Source organism: Puma concolor, chromosome A3, assembly GCF_028749965.1.
Source record: "Puma concolor isolate L17-30 chromosome A3, mPumCon1.1.hap2, whole genome shotgun sequence".
NCBI lineage: Eukaryota > Metazoa > Chordata > Mammalia > Carnivora > Felidae > Puma > Puma concolor.
In genome coordinates, this window is record NC_141669.1 from 21,986,908 (window position 1) to 22,002,998 (window position 16,091).

At 42.2% G+C, this 16,091-nt stretch overlaps 1 pseudogene; it reads right to left on the minus strand.

Annotated features, from left to right (window-relative positions):
* Positions 1-456: 456 nt before the first annotated feature.
* On the minus strand, positions 457-14,821 carry LOC147582313 (glyceraldehyde-3-phosphate dehydrogenase-like; annotated as a pseudogene).
* Between the last annotated feature and the right edge of the window lie 1,270 nt (positions 14,822-16,091).

Below are 16,091 nucleotides of genomic sequence, written 5' to 3' on the forward strand. Positions count from 1 at the left end.
ATTAGATATCCAATGAATTTACTCTCAATTTATCATGCAAGCAAAACGTTAACGTTTTGGGTTACCAAAGACTTTGAAAGCTATCTTAACAATTACCCGGGGCGCCTGGGTGGCGCAGTCGGTTAAGCGTCCGACTTCAGCCAGGTCACGATCTCGCGGTCCGTGAGTTCGAGCCCCGCGTCGGGCTCTGGGCTGATGGCTCAGAGCCTGGAGCCTGTTTCTGATTCTGTGTCTCCCTCTCTCTCTGCCCCTCCCCATTCATGCTCTGTCTCTCGCTGTCCCATAAATAAACGTTGAAAAAAAAAAAATTTTAAATTACCCATGAAAACTCTGAAACAGACAGTCTGATGGGTGGCACTCCCTGAGCTGGTTCCTGGGCCTCCCAGGTTCCACTGGCGCACAGGGGGTCCTTGCCCCGCTGCACTGGGAGGGCTAGTCTCCTGTGGATCAAGTGGTTCACTGGCACCAGGTGAGGTCCCTTTTCTCAGCGCTCTGATGCTCGTATCCCTGGTGGCAAAGGAGGTGGAAACGTAACATCTCTGAATCCTGGACAAGGCCCCAAGTAATGTAGCAGGATTCTCTCACAGAGAGTCATGACCCTGAAGATTTTCTTTCCAGGAAGCAACTTTATTCCTGCCAGCACCATTCAGTTGGGTTCATACCCAAAGAACTGAGCCCCGAACGTCCTGTGGCATAGTTTTTTTATACATTTTTTATTGTTTTGTGTCCCCTATATAGTAACACACACAAACATGTAGTCATTCGGTAGTCTCAGTTTACAAGGTCATGAGGGATGTTGTCACGTAGGGACACAGCCAGGTTAACCTTGAAGTTGTTTTTTTTTTTTTTTTTCTTTTTTCTTTTTTTTTTTTTCTCTCTTTAGGGAGGGGACCCTACCATAGCATGAGAAAATTAGCAAGGCAAAAATCACTATAAGAAAAGTCAAAAGGCAAGTGACAGAATGGGCAACAGTTGTAATGGAAAAAACTCAGTTTTTCCCTTCCAATGTAGGGGAAAACCCAGTTCTTTTCTGCTATGTGTTTTTCTCTTGTGTGTCTCCCTTACAGAGAATACTTCACTTCTGACACTTCTGGTCACAAATGTTTGAGGGTTTTTCCCTGCAACAACAAGCAATTCTCCCAACACCAGCTAGGTGTCCTACAATTTAACCCAATTCTAGCATTATCTACCTGAAGACAGAGTCAAATCTCACAGGTAAGGGCTCAGTCCTACAAGACTGCTCCTCACGAATCTCAAGCTCAGGTTATCTATCACCTGTGTTTCTGATCTACTGGCTACCTATCCCTCCTTGGTTTAATTAACTCGCTAGCACAGCAAAACACTGTTTCCAAGTTTATTAAAGTATATGATAAAGGATACAGATGAACAACCAGATGAGGAGACACACAGGGCAAGGTCTGAGAGGGTCCCAAGAGCAGGGGTGTCTGTCCCAATGGATTTGGTGTACATCACCCTCCTGGTGTGGATATGTTTGCCAGCCTGGAAGTTTCCTGAACCCATACCACCAGGATTTTATGGAGGCTTCCTCACGTAGGCATGATCAATTATTAAATCTATTTCTACCCCCTTTTCCCCTCTCTGGAGGATGGGGGGTGGGGGGTGGGACTGAAAATTCCAAGCTTCTCCTCACAGTATGGTCTTTCTGGAGACCAGCCCCCATCTAGATGCCCACCCAGGATCACCTCATTAGAACAAAAGATACTCTTCTTTCTCTTATCCTTTAGAAATTTACAAGGGTTTTAAGAGCCCTGTGTCAGAGATGGGGTCAAAGACAAGTATTAGAACAAGAGATATTCCTAGTGCTCCTAACATTTAGAAAATTACGAGGGTTTTAGGAGGTCTGTGCCAGAAACTGGGGGCAGAGGCCAATATATATATTTTCTATTGTCTCATAACAGTATTTACAGTTCAGGTCATGGACATAGTGATTATATCCTAAATATTTAGAGAGAATTCTCTTTATCTGCCAAATCAACAAAGAGACCAACAACCCAACAGAAAATTGGAGAAAGAATATGAACAGACAGATCTCAGGAAAGTGATATAAATACGTTTTATGATACAAAGACATAGGGGCACCTGGCTGGCTCAGTCAGCAGAGCATGTGACTCTTAATCTCAAGGTCATGAGTTTAAGCCCCACACTGGCCATGGAGCTTACTTAACAACAACAACAACAACAAAAAGTTACAAAGATATAGGCAAACTCATTAATAATAAAGGGAAATAAAGATGAAAATCACACCAAATATCATTGTCAACTATCATACTGATAAAAATTCAAAAGTTTGACAATATACCCTATGGGAAAACAGATCCCATATGCTGCTGTGAAATTAATATGAAAAGATCTCTGAGATAGATTTTTAAATGGATAAAAGGAAAAAGACAAACCAGCTCCTAAAGCATATATGATTTCCATTTTTATTTGCATAAGGACACACACACACACACACACACACACACACACAGAAAAGTGGTTACTTGTTGCAGTGGGAACCAGAGTGGATGAGGGATAAGGTGAGAGTAAGTGTATACCTTTTAAGAAAAAAACAAAAGAACTATGGTCCAAAGAGTTTCCTAAAAGGCAAATCATTATATGTGATAAAAACAGAATACTGTTGTTGTTTTTTAAAGTATCCAGAAGTTTTGAAATGTACCCTATGGCAATGACTCCTATGTGTACAACTGCAAAAATATTTTGTGTGTGTGTCTGTATCCTGGCTTATTTCCGAGAAGACTAATTGGCAGAGAACTTTTTTTATATCAAAAGGGTGGTTAAAGGGTATCTAAAGTGCCAGAAAAAAAAAAAAAATGTGGTGCAATGGCTTCTTGGCAGTCTTTGAACAGGATGTTACAAAACATTTCCCAAACATTCAGTTAATGGGAATCCTCCTGGCAACACAGAGTAACAATGAGCTTATTCATATGAAATGTGTCAATATGGTGGTTATGAATAACCTGAGGCAGACAGGAAATGCACAGTCAAGTGAAATACCTTCACTGAACATTTACGGTATCAGAATTTGGCATCCTTTCCATCATTCAAAATATGTTCTGACCTGTCAAGAGAAAGCACACAATCAATTGATTTAAAAAGACAAGTATCATATGATTTCCCTAATATGTGGAATCTAAATAAACAAACAAACAAAAAAATCAAACTCATAGATACAGAGAACAGATTAGTGATTGCAAGAGGCAGGGAGTAGGGGATGGGAGAAATAGGTGGGCCTTTTTTTTTTTTTTAGTTTTTATTGAACAAAAATTTTTATAAAGATAAAACATGGAAGTAACCTGAGTGTCCACTGACAAATGAGTTGATAAGCAAAATATGGTATATACATGCAATGGAACGTTATTCAGCCTTTTAAAAAAGGAAATTCTGCAATATGCTACAACATGGATGAAACTTGAAGACATTAAGCTTAATGAAATAAGCTGGACACAAAAAGACAAATACTGTATGATTCCACTTACATGAGGTGCTTAGAGTAGTCAAAATCATAGAGACAGAAAATAGAATGGTGGTTGCCAGGGGCTGGATGGAGCAGGAGAATCAGGAGTTATTGATTAATGGGTACAGAGTTTCAGTTTTACAAGGTGAAGAGAATTCTGGAGATGGATGGTAGTGATGGCGGCACAACAATATGAATGTATTTAGTATCACTAAACTGCACACTTAAAAATGGTTAAGATGGTATGGGGCACCTGGGGGGCTCAGCTGGTTAAGCATCCAACTTCGGCTCAGGTCATGATCTCACAGTTCGTGAGTTCCAGCACCGCACTAGGCTCTGTGTTGACAGCTCAGAGCCTGGAGCCTGCTTCAGATTCTGTGTCTCCCTCTCTCTCTGCTCTTCCCCCGTTCATGTTCTGTCTCTCTCTCCTTTAAAAATAAGTAAAAACATTACGAAAAATTTTTTTAAATGGTGAAGATGGTAAATTTTAGGCTGTGTGTTTTACCACAATAAAAAAAGTTTAAAGAAATAGAAAAAAAGAAAGCTAGAGTGGCTTTGTTAGTATCAGACAAAATAGACTTCAGAACAATACAATTACCAGACATAAAGAGGGACTTTTTTGAGAGAGAGAGAGAGAGCGAGAGAGAGACTGAATGAGTGCAAGAGAGAGGCAGAGGGAGAGAGACTGAGAATCTTAAGCAGGCTCCATGCTCAGCATGAAGCTTGATCCCATAATCCCAAGACCCTGGGATCATGACCTGAGCTGAAATCAAGAGTCAGATGCTTAACCAACTGAGCCACCCACGTACCCAAAGGGATACATTTTATAATGATAAAAGAGCCAATTGACAAGGAAGAAATAGTAATCCTAAATGTGTATTCACCTAATAACAAAGTTTTAAAACACATGAATGAAAAACTGATGGAACCAAAGGAGATTTATAGTTGGAGACTTCCACACTTCTCTCTGTGTAACTGATGGAACAAATAGACAGAAAATCAGTAAGCACAAAAAAGCTCTGAACAACACTATCAACCAACTTGATGGAACTGACATTTAAAAAAATTTTTTAAAAATGTTTATTTATTTTTGAAAGAGATAGGGGCGCCTGGGTGGCGCAGTCGGTTAAGCATCCGACTTCAGCCAGGTCACGATCTCACGGTCCGTGAGTTCGAGCCCCGCGTCAGGCTCTGGGCTGATGGCTCAGAGCCTGGAGCCTGTTTCCAATTCTGTGTCTCCCTCTCTCTCTGCCCCTCCCCCGTTCATGCTCTGTCTCTCTCTGTCCCCAAAATAAATAAACGTTGAAAAAAAAAATAAAATAAAAAAAAAAAAAGAAAGAGATAGAGTGCAAGTGGGGGAGGCTCAGAGAGAGAGAGAGAGGAGGACAGAATCTGAGGCAGGCTGTAGGCTCTGAGCTGTCAGCACAGAGCCTGATGCAGGGCTCGAACCCACAAACCGTGGGTTCATGACCTGAGCCAAAGTCCGGTGCTTAACCAACTGAGCCACCCAGGTGCCCCTAATGGAATTGTGTGAAATAGAACAATCCACACAACAACAGTAGGAAGTCTTTCAAGTTCACATGAAACATTCACAACCAATAAGGTAGACCATATTCTAGGCCATAAAATAAATCTTTACAAATTATTAAAAATTAAAATCACACAAAGTACATTTTATGAACTCAATAGAATTAGATTAAAAACAATAACAGAAAAATATCTGGACAATTCCCTAATAATTGGATAGCTTCTAAATAACCCATGTGTCAAGGGAGAACTCTTCAGTGAAATTAGAGAAAATATTTGAGCTAAATTAAAACTTGTGAAATGCAGGGGCACCTGGGTGGCTCAGTTGGTTGAGCATCCAACTTTGGCTGAGGTCATGATCTTGTGGTTCATGGGTTCAAGTGTCACATTGGGCTCTTTGCTGTCAATGTGAAGCCTGCTTCAGATCCTCTAGCCCACCTCTCTCTCTGCCATTTCCCCATTTGTGCATTCTCTCTTTCTCTCAAAAATAAATAAAAACATTAGAAGTTTAAAAAAAAAAAAAACTTGTGAAATGCAGACAAAGCAGTGCTTAGAAGGAAATTTATGGCATGAAAAGCTTTTATTAGAAAAAATGATCTAAAATCATCTAAGCTTCCACCTTAAGAAATTTTTTAAAAAATTAAAAATAAGAGCAAATTCAGAGTGCCTGGGTGGCTCAGTCAATTAAACATCTGACTCTTGGTTTTGGTTCAGGTCATGATCTCATGGCTTTGTGGGTTTGAGCCCTGCATCAGGTTCTGCACTGGCGGTGCAGAGTCTGCTTGGGATTCTCTCTCTCTCCTTTCTCTCTCTTTCTCTCTCTCTGCCCCTCCCCCACTCGTGCTGTCTCTGTCTCTCTCAAAAATAAATAAACAAAAAAAAGAACAAATTCAACTGAAAGCATGCAAGAGAAAATAAAGAGCAGAAATCAATACAATTGAAAACAAAAACACAACAGAGAAAATCAATAAAATTAAAAGCTAGTTTTTGGGGAAGAATAATAAAATTGATAAACCTGTAGCCAGACTGAAAAAAGAATACACCAATCATCCATATAGGAATAAAAAGGGAGATATCACTACAGACTCTACAGACCCTACAGACATTAAGTGTATCAGAGAATACTACAAAAAAAAAAAAAAAAAAAAAAATCAAAACCCTCTATGCCTATAAATTTGATGACTTAGATGAAATGGACTGATTTGTTAAAAGATACAAATTACCAAAACCTGTTCAAGAAGAAATAGATGAGCTAAATAGTCCCACATTTATCAAAGAAATTGAATTCATTGGGGAAAGCCTTCCAACAAAGAAAACTCCAGGCTCAGATGGTTTAACTAGCAAATATTTAAGTAAGAAATAATACAAATTTGACATAATCTCTTCCAGAAAATAGAAGAGAAGGAAGCACATCCCAAGCCATTTATGAAACCAATATTTTTGTCTCAGGTCGGGCTGCTAAAATGAAATAGCATAAACTGGGTGGCTTAAAAACAACAGAAATTTACTTCTCACAGTTATTGAGTCTGTAAGTCCAAGACTGGGGTGTTAGCATGGTTAAAATTCTGGTGAAGGCCCTCTTCTGGGTTATAGACTGCTGTCTTCTCATCCTGTCCTCATATGGTAGCAGGGGTGCAAGAGAGCTCTTTGTGATCTAACGGCCTTAATATCATTAAAGAAGGCTTCACCTTATGACCCAATTACCTCCCAAAGGCCCTACCTCCTAATACCACCACACTGGTGGTTAGTATTTCAACATATGAATTTTGAGGGAAACAAGCTTTCAGTCCAAGTGCAATTACCTTAATATCAAAACCAGAACCAGTGTGGTATTAGGTTACAGGATAGGCACACAGGTCAATGGAACAGGACACAGAGTCCAAAAATAGACCCACACAATTGATTTTTGACAAAAGTGCAAAGGCAATTCAATGGAGAAATGATTGTCTTTTGAACAAATGGTGGTGGAATAACTGGACAGCCATTTACAAAGCAAAATAAGCCACCACCCAAACTTCACATTTTATACAAATTTAACTCAAAATGGATCATGAATTTAAATATGAAATCTAAAAGTTTCAAAACTTTAGAAGAAAACACAGTAGGGAATCTTGGTAACCTGGACTTAGGCAAAGAGTTCTAAGAAATGACACCAAAGGCCTTATAGAAGAAAAACTTGATAGATGGAAGGGATTTCAGGACTTAAAACTGACTCTGTGAAGAATACTCTTTTTTTAATATAAGGTTCCAAATTCCTGGAAGTTTTTTTTTTCTCTTCTTTTTGTATTTGAGAGAGAGAGAAAGAGACAGGGAGAGAGCATGAGTGAGGGTGGGGGGGTAGAGGGAGAGAGAGAGAGAGAGAGAATCTTAAACAGGTTCCATGTTTAGTGTGGAGCCTAATCCTGAGTGCGGGATCATAAAATCAAGAGTTGGACGCTCAATTGACTGAGCCACCCAGGCACCCCTGTGAAGAATACTCTTAGGAGAATGAAAAGACAATTCAGGGGCGCCTGGGTGGCTCAGTGGGTTGAGCATCCAAGTTCAGCTCAGGTCATGATCTCACAGTTTGTGAGTTCAAGCCTCACATCAGGCTCACTGCTGTCACCCTGTCAGTGCAGAGGCCACTTCACATCCTCTGTCTCCCTCTCTCTGCTTCTGCTCCTCCCCTGCTTGTGCTCTCCCAAAAATAAATAAATATTAAAAAAAGAGAGGGAGAGAATGAAAAGACAATTCAGAGATGGGAAGAAAAAAATTTAAAATCACAAATTAGACAAAGGACTTGAATCCAAGATATATAAGGAACTTTCAGAATGTAATTACAAGGAAATCAATTTTTTTAAATGGGCAAAAATTTGGAAATATAAAATTTTAGAAGACAGCACCGACAACAATTTCTTTGACATTGGCTATAGCAATATTTTTCTAGATATGTCTCCTGATACAAGGGAAACAAAAGCAAAAAAAACAAAAACAAAAAAAACCCCACAACCCATTGGGACTACATTAAAATAAAAAGCTTCTGGGGCGCCTGGGTGGCTCAATTGGCTGAGCATCCAACTCTTGATTTTGGCCCAGGTCATGACCCCAGGGTCATGGGATCGAGCCCTTGCATTTGGCTTGGTGCTGAGTGTGGAACCTGTTTAAGATTCTCTCTCTTTCCCTCTGCCCCCATCCTCTGCTCTCTTTGTCTGAAAAAAATAAAAATAAAAAGCTTCTACACAGCAAAAGAAACAATCAACAGAACTAAAAGACAACCTGCTGAGTGGGAAAAGATATTTGCAAATGAAATATCCAATAAAGGGATAGTATCCAAAATACATAAAGAATTTATACAACTCAACACACACACACACACACACACACACACACACACAAATAATCCAATTAAAAACGGGCAGAAGACATGAACAGATATTTCTGTAAAGAAGACCTACAGATAGCCAACAGACACAGGAAAAGATGCTCACCATCACTCATCATCAGGGAAATGCAAATCAAAACCACAGTGACATATCACCTCACACCAGTCAGAATGACTAAAATCAAAAACACAGCAGACAAGTGTTGACGAGGATGTGGAGAAAAAGGAACCCTCGTGCACTGTTGGTAGGAATGCAAACTGGTGCAGCCCCTGTGGAAAACGGTATGGAGATTCCTCAAAAAATTAAAAATAGAATTACCATATGATCCGGTAATTCCACTAATGGGTATCTACCCAATGAATTATGAAAACACTAATTCAAAAAATATCTATGCACCCCTATGTTTATTGCAGCGTTATTTATGATAGTTATATTATGGAAGCAGCCCAAGTGTCCATCCATAGATGAATGAGTTAAGATGTGGTATATACATACAATGAAATGTTACTCAGCCATAAAAAAATAATGCAGTCTTGCCATTTGCAACAACATGGATGGAGCCAGAGAGTGTAATGCTAAGTGAAATCAGTCAGTCAGAGAAAGACAAATACCATATGATTTCACTCACATACGGAATTTAAGAAAGAAAAACAAATGAACAAAGAAAAAAGGAAACAAACCAAAAAACAGATTTTTAAGTACGGAGAACAAATTGATGGTTACCAGAGGGGAGGTTGGTGAGGAGATGGGTGAAATGGTGAAATAGATAAAGGGAATTAAGAGTATACTTACGATGAGCACAAGTAATGTATAGAATTGTTGAATCACTATATTGGACACCTGAACCTAATATAACACCGTGTGTTAACTATAGTGGAATTAACATTTTTTTTAAAAAGGGCAAAGATTTGAACTGACAATTCACCAAAGAAGCTACATGGATGGCAAATAAGTACATGAAAAAATGCTCAAAGTCATTAGTCGCTAGGAAATTGCAAATCCAAATCATAATGGTGGGGGCATCTGGGCATCATAATGGTAGGGGCTCAATCAGTTGAGCGTCCGACTTCGGCCCAGGTCTTGATCTTGAGGTTCATGAGTTCGAGGTTCTGCTGTCGGCCTGTCAGCGTAGAGCCCGCTTTGGATCCTCTGTCCCTCTCTCTCTGTACCTCCCCCACTCATGCTCTCCCACACAAAAAATAATAAATACTAAAAAAATCATAATAGTATACCACTTCATAACCAATAAAGTGGCTATAATAAAAAAATACAGACAACAACAAGTGTTGATGAGGATGTGGAAACAATGGAACTCCAATACACCATTGATGGGAACGTGAAATGGCCCAGTTGGTGTGGAAAACAGTTTGGCCGTTCCTCAAAAACTTAAACATAAATCACCACACGATCCTGCAAATCTACTCCTAGGTACACACCCAAGAGAACTGAAAACACGTTCACACAAAGACTTACTTGCACTTGAATATTCATAGCAGCATTATTCATACTAGCCAGTATGTAGAAATAACCTAAATACGTGAGTGATGAATGGATGAACAAAATGTATTTCCACCCAAGGGGATACCACGCGGCCGTGACAAGGAATGAACTATGATGCACACTACAACATGCATAAGCCTTGAAAGCATTATGCTAGGTGAATGAAGCCAGATACGAAAGGCCACGTGCTGTATGATATGATCCCATTTATATGATTGTCCAGCAGAGGCAAATCCATAGAGACAAAAAGTCGATTAGTTATTGTCAGAGGATGGGTGTAGAGGGGATTAGTAGTGACAGGGCTTCTGCTGTGGGTTATCTTAATCAACTGCAGCTGTCATAGCAAAATACTGTAGATTGGGTGGCCTAAACAACAGAAATTTCTTTTTCATGCATCTAGAGGCTGGGAAGTCTAAGATCAAGGTGCTGGCAAAGTAGGTTTTATTCTGAGGCTCTTGGTGTGTGCATATGGAGAGAGAATCCTCTCCGCCTCTTCTTATAAGTGCATGAATCCCATCAGGGGGACCCCACCCTCATAACCTCATCTGTCTCTAATTACTTCCCAAAGATCCCAATCTCCAAATACCTTCAATTTGAGGAAGAGGACTTCAACATGTACTCGTGGGTCAATTCAGTCCAAGCAAGGACTGATGGAAATGTTCTAGAATAAGATAGTGGTGGTGGTTGCACAACTTCGTGAATATACTAAAAACTATTGAATTTTATGTTTAAACACACACATACACACACACACACTAAGATGCCACCATCTACCTGTTAGAGTGGCTAAAGTTAAAAAAATAAAGAAATAAAACAAAACACATATGACAATACAGAGGGCTGCCAAGAATGTGGAGGAACCAAAACTGTCACATATTGCTCAGGAGGGTGTAGAATAGTTCAGCCACTCTGGAGAACAGTTCGAAGGTTTTTTACAAACTTAAACACACACATACCACAGAACCCAGAAATCTCACCCCATGTTATTTGCCCAAGTGAAATAAAAGCCTGTATTTACAGAATAACTGAAAACCACTTCACAGATGTTGACAGTAGCATTGTTTGTCATCACCAAAACCTGGAAACAGTCCAAAAAATTGTAGCACATCTATAAAATGGGTCGCTAGTTTGTCATTAGGAAAATGGCACTGATACCACAACACAAATAACTCTCAAATGCATTAGCTCAATGAAAGAAGCCAGATTCGAAAACTTACAGGGGGCGCCTGGTGGCTCAGTCGGTTAAGCATCCAGCTTTGGCTCAGGTCATGATCTCGCAGTCTGTGGGTTCAAACCCCACGTCGGGCTCTACGCTGACAGCTCAGAGCCTGGAGCCTGCTTCGGATTCTGTGACCCCCCTCTCTCTGCCCCTCCCCCCGCCCCTCGTGCTCTGTCTCCCTCCATCTCTCAAAAATAAACAATTGAAAAAACCTTACACACGGTATGATTCCATTTACGTAACATCTCAGAAAGACAAAAGTGTAGGGACAAGACCCAATCAGTGGTTGCAGACAGACACCGTACCTTCGGTTCCTGCTGGCCAATTAGCTTTCTCTTTATTGGTGTGCCCTCCACTCCCCACCTCCACCTGCAGCAGCCCTCCCTCCCATGAGCGCCCTTAGGCTTAAGCTTCTCCATTCTACTAAATCGGTTATATTACTCCTCGGCTGGCTTTCGTTTTCCAGAATTGTGTTGACATTTCTTTTTTTATATATAATTTTTTAAAGTTTATTTATTTACTTTGAGAGAGAGAGAGAGAGAGTGCACGCACAAGCAGGGGAGGGGCAGAGAGGAGAAACAGAATCCCAAGCAGGCTCCAGGCCATCAGTGGAGAGCCTGCTGTGGAGCTTGAACTCAGAAACCGTGAGATCATGACCTGAGCTGAGATCAAGAGTCAGATGCTAAACCGACTGAGCCACCCAGGAGCCCCTGTGTTGACATTTCTTTTTTTTTTTTTTTTTTTTTCCAACGTTTATTTATTTTTGGGACAGAGAGAGACAGAGCATGAACAGGGGAGGGGCAGAGAGAGAGGGAGACACAGAATCGGAAACAGGCTCCAGGCTCTGAGCCATCAGCCCAGAGCCCGACGCGGGGCTCGAACTCACGGACCGCGAGATCGTGACCTGGCTGAAGTCGGACGCTTAACCAACTGCGCCACCCAGGCGCCCCAACATTTCTTAACTCTTATCATCTCCTCCCCCCTCTTTAGCCCTATAGGTTTATGGTCTTTTTATTTCTTTACTGTTATTACAGTGGGGATTTGGAAGGGAAACGGATAAATGCACAGTCAATCTGTCACGTTAACTGACACAGCTGTTCTTTAATCAAGTCTACAACATAAATATAGTTGAGGAAATGGATACTATTTTCTCATGAATATATATAAAGTTTATCACTAGCCAACCTGAGAAAATATAGATGTTTAGCAGATAGGATCCCAGTAAGGATGTCCATGCAAGCCATTTGATTTTTGACTCCCAGAGGGGACACCCTAAAAAGAGTTGCCTCGCGGTTTCCGGTCTGTCAGCCAGAATTTCCAACAGCTGCCTAGGCTATGGGCCAGAGTTCATGACAGTCTGGCAAACCAACAGTTTTATACGGGCCTGTGGGAGCTGGGGCAGCCCCCTAGCAGTGGTAAGCTGGTGACTCAGCAAAGGAGTTGTAGGTCTGCGTGTATCTATCAGCAGAGTCCCAGGAATCACACTTAAAATCAAGACCCAGAAATGCCTTTTCATTACTTACGTCATAATCATCCCCTCACATAAATGCGTAAAACTTGTGTTGAAATAGCACTGACTCCCAAAGGAAACATTCCTGTTCTCTCTCGTTTCTATGGCACTGTGATCTTCGGTCTCAAGCAGTCTTTGAAAAAGGCAGTAATACTCAAATCTTCCACACCAAGATCACATCAAGTACCACAAAAACGCCAGAGTCTCAGGAAGCAGCTGGGCTGTTGTTTCCCCCTTCTTTAGATGCCCCACAGAAAAACTGAAGCACACTGGGTGGTGGCTTCTAAACCCTTGGATCCCCCAGATGTCAGTTGCAGGTTGTAACATGCTCTACTCGCAACTTACTCTGTCACTGTTCGTCTTTGCCAGCTGACCCTGAAAATTGAGATTTTACTCTGTAATACTATAAAACTGTGATCTTGTATCTCACTCCAGCACACCACCAATACACAGAAAGAGAGAGAGACATACAGACAGAATTGGGTGCCTTTGTGTTTATGTGGAAACTCTGGGCCATGTAAACCAGGGCTTTCTTTTTTACGTGTGAGGGTGCATAGTGTACTTTATTGATGGTACGTGACAGGTAGGGCTCCCTAAATGCCTCCCCTTCTTCAGGGGGTTTGGAATGGAAACTGTGTTGAGGACAAGCGATTTTTCAGTATGTCGAGGGACCCCTGTAGGGCAAGGACACCCCAGCAGCTGAGGGCCTCTCTCTTGCTCACATGCCTCTCCCTGGGGCTGGTGTTCCCAGGGTTCTTATTCCTTGGAGTCCATGTGTCCATCGCCCTATTGCTAGAGACAGATTCATTTTCATTAAAGGAAATAAGCTTGACAAAATGGTCATTGAAGGCAATGTCAGCCCCAGCACCAAAAGTGGAAGAGTGGGAGGGACGCCTGGGTGGCTCAGTCAGTTAAGCATCCCACTTTGGCTCAGGTCTTGATCTCGCCGTCTGTGAGTTTGAGCCCGGCGTTGGGCTCTGTGCTGACAGCGCAGAGCCTGGAGCCTGCTTCGGATTCTGTGTCTCCCTCTCTCTCTGCCCCTCCTCCACTCATGCTCTGTTTCTGTCTCTCAAAAATAAATACACATTAAAAGTTTTTGAAAACCACATTAAATAAAGGTGGAAGAGTGGGTGTCACCGTTAAAGCTGCAGGAAAACTGGTCCTTAGTGTAGCCCAGGATGCACTTGAGAGGGCCCTCTGATGCCTGCTTCACCATCTTTTTGATGTTGTCCTATTTGGCAGCTTTCTTCAAATGGTAGGTCAAGTCCATGACCAACACATTGTGGGTGGGGATACAGAAAGTCATGCCAGTGAATTTCCCGTTCAGCTCAGGGATGATCTTGCTCACAGTCTTGGCAATACCAGTAGAAGGAGGGATGATGTTCTGGCTGGCTTCTTAGCCATCATGACATAGCTTCTAAAATTTTTTTTTTTCAATGTTTATTTATTTTTGGGACAGAGAGAGACAGAGCATGAATGGGGGAGGGGCAGAGAGAGAGGGAGACACAGAATTGGAAACAGGCTCCAGGCTCTGAGCCATCAGCCCAGAGCCCGACGCGGGGCTCGAACTCACGGACCGCGAGATCGTGACCTGGCTGAAGTCGGACGCTTAACCGACTGCGCCACCCAGGCGCCCCTTGACATAGCTTCTCAGAAAGGCCATCTATGGTTTTCTGGGTGGCTGTAGCGACATGTACTGTGGTCATGATTCCCTCCGCGATGCCAAAGTTGTTATGGACGATCTTGGCCAGGGGCTCAAGCAGTTAGTGGTGCAAGAGGCGTTGCTGACTATCTTGAGAAAGTTGTCATACCTCTTTCTCTTGGTTCAAGTCCATCACAAATATGGGGGCGTCAGCAGAAGAGGCAGAGATGATGACTCTTTTGGCTCCACCCTTCAAATGAGCCCCAGCCTTCTCCAGAGTAGTGAAGATACCAGTGGGTTCCACAAGAAATTCAGCACCAACCTCACTCCATTGGATGTTAGTGAGATCTTACTCCAGGGAGACTGAGATAGGCTTTCCATCAATGACAAGTTTCTCATTCTTAGTCTGGACTGTGCCATTGAACTTTCCATGGGTGGAATCATACTGGACCAAGTAGACCATGTAGTTGAGGTCAACGAAGCTGTTATTGGTAGAGACAATATTTACTTTGCCAAAGTTAATAGCAGCCTTGGTGACCAGACACCCAACAGAGTCAAAGTCATTTACTTGGGCCTTCACCATCATGTCTCAGGGACACAGCTGTTGTCAAACAGGGAGGGGCAGAGAGCCAAAAGGAGCCAGGACTTTCTTGAACAGAAGTTAAAGGAAATCTTGTAAAGCAAGGAGGCAGATGGTTGGTTGCTACTCTTAGGCACTACTGTCTTATTCTTGCTAATGAAACGCTGATTTTGTGAAGTATGGTCTGGCAACAGACTCAGGAATGAGGAAGGTGTCACCCAGCAGCATTGCCAGAGTCTCAGACAAAAAATATAAACACACCCAGTTAAAACTGAATTTCAGACAAACAAGGAATTTGCAGCCCTATTCACCACCTCCTTCCGAGGACGAACTGTGATTGGTTAAGACGAACATGGTAATTCCTTCTCCCCTTGCTAGGGATTGGGTTGGAGGTAGGCATATAGCACACTTCTGACCGATTGCATCTGGGGGAGAAATCTTCTGGGGGCTTCTGGGAAAGATTTTCCTCCCTGATTAAAAACAGGAGAGCTAGGGGCGCCTGGGTGGCTCAGTCAGTTAAGCACTTGACTTCAGCTTCAGGTCATGATCTCACGCTCTGTGAGTTCAAGCCCCACGTCGGGCTCTGTGCTGACGGCTCAGAGCCTGGAGCCTGCTTCGGATTCTGTGTCTCCCTCTCTCTCTGCCCCTCCCCTGCTCATGTTCTATCTCTCTCTGTCTCAAAAATAAATAAAAACATTAAAAAAAAATTTTTTTTTAAAACAGGAGAGCCAGCCTGTGAGCAAGGGAGAGAAAGCACAAGAGCAAGCAATGCGGGAAGTTCTTCATGCTTCGTGCCTTCAGTAAGCTCATGTGAGGATATGGTGCTGGGACCAGCAACAGTCACTTCGTCACCATGAAGAAAAAGTCATGAGGAAATCAGAGAGACCGAGCCAGAACTCTGCCATTGTTGAACTTCTGAATGAGGCAGCTCTGGAATTCTCTTTGCCAGACTTCTTGTTTTGTGAAAAAATGAGTGTCCTCACTGTTTACGCCTCTTTTAGTTGGGCACTCTGTTTATGCTGCTGGAAGCCTCCCAAACGATTCACCCGAAGGTATTTTGAGTCTCGCTCGGTGTTAAAATGGCTGTGGTTCACAGGCCCAATCTCCTGTCCAGATCAGCAAAACTATCTTGTTATACCATCTACTGGCCTAGCAGTATCGCATGGATCTTTCTCAACTTCTCACAAAAGAATCACAGAAACCCTCCCACGGACTTTGGAGGTGGGCAGGGGACTGTTTCTTGCCTCTTAGGATGGAGTAACTATGAACAGTT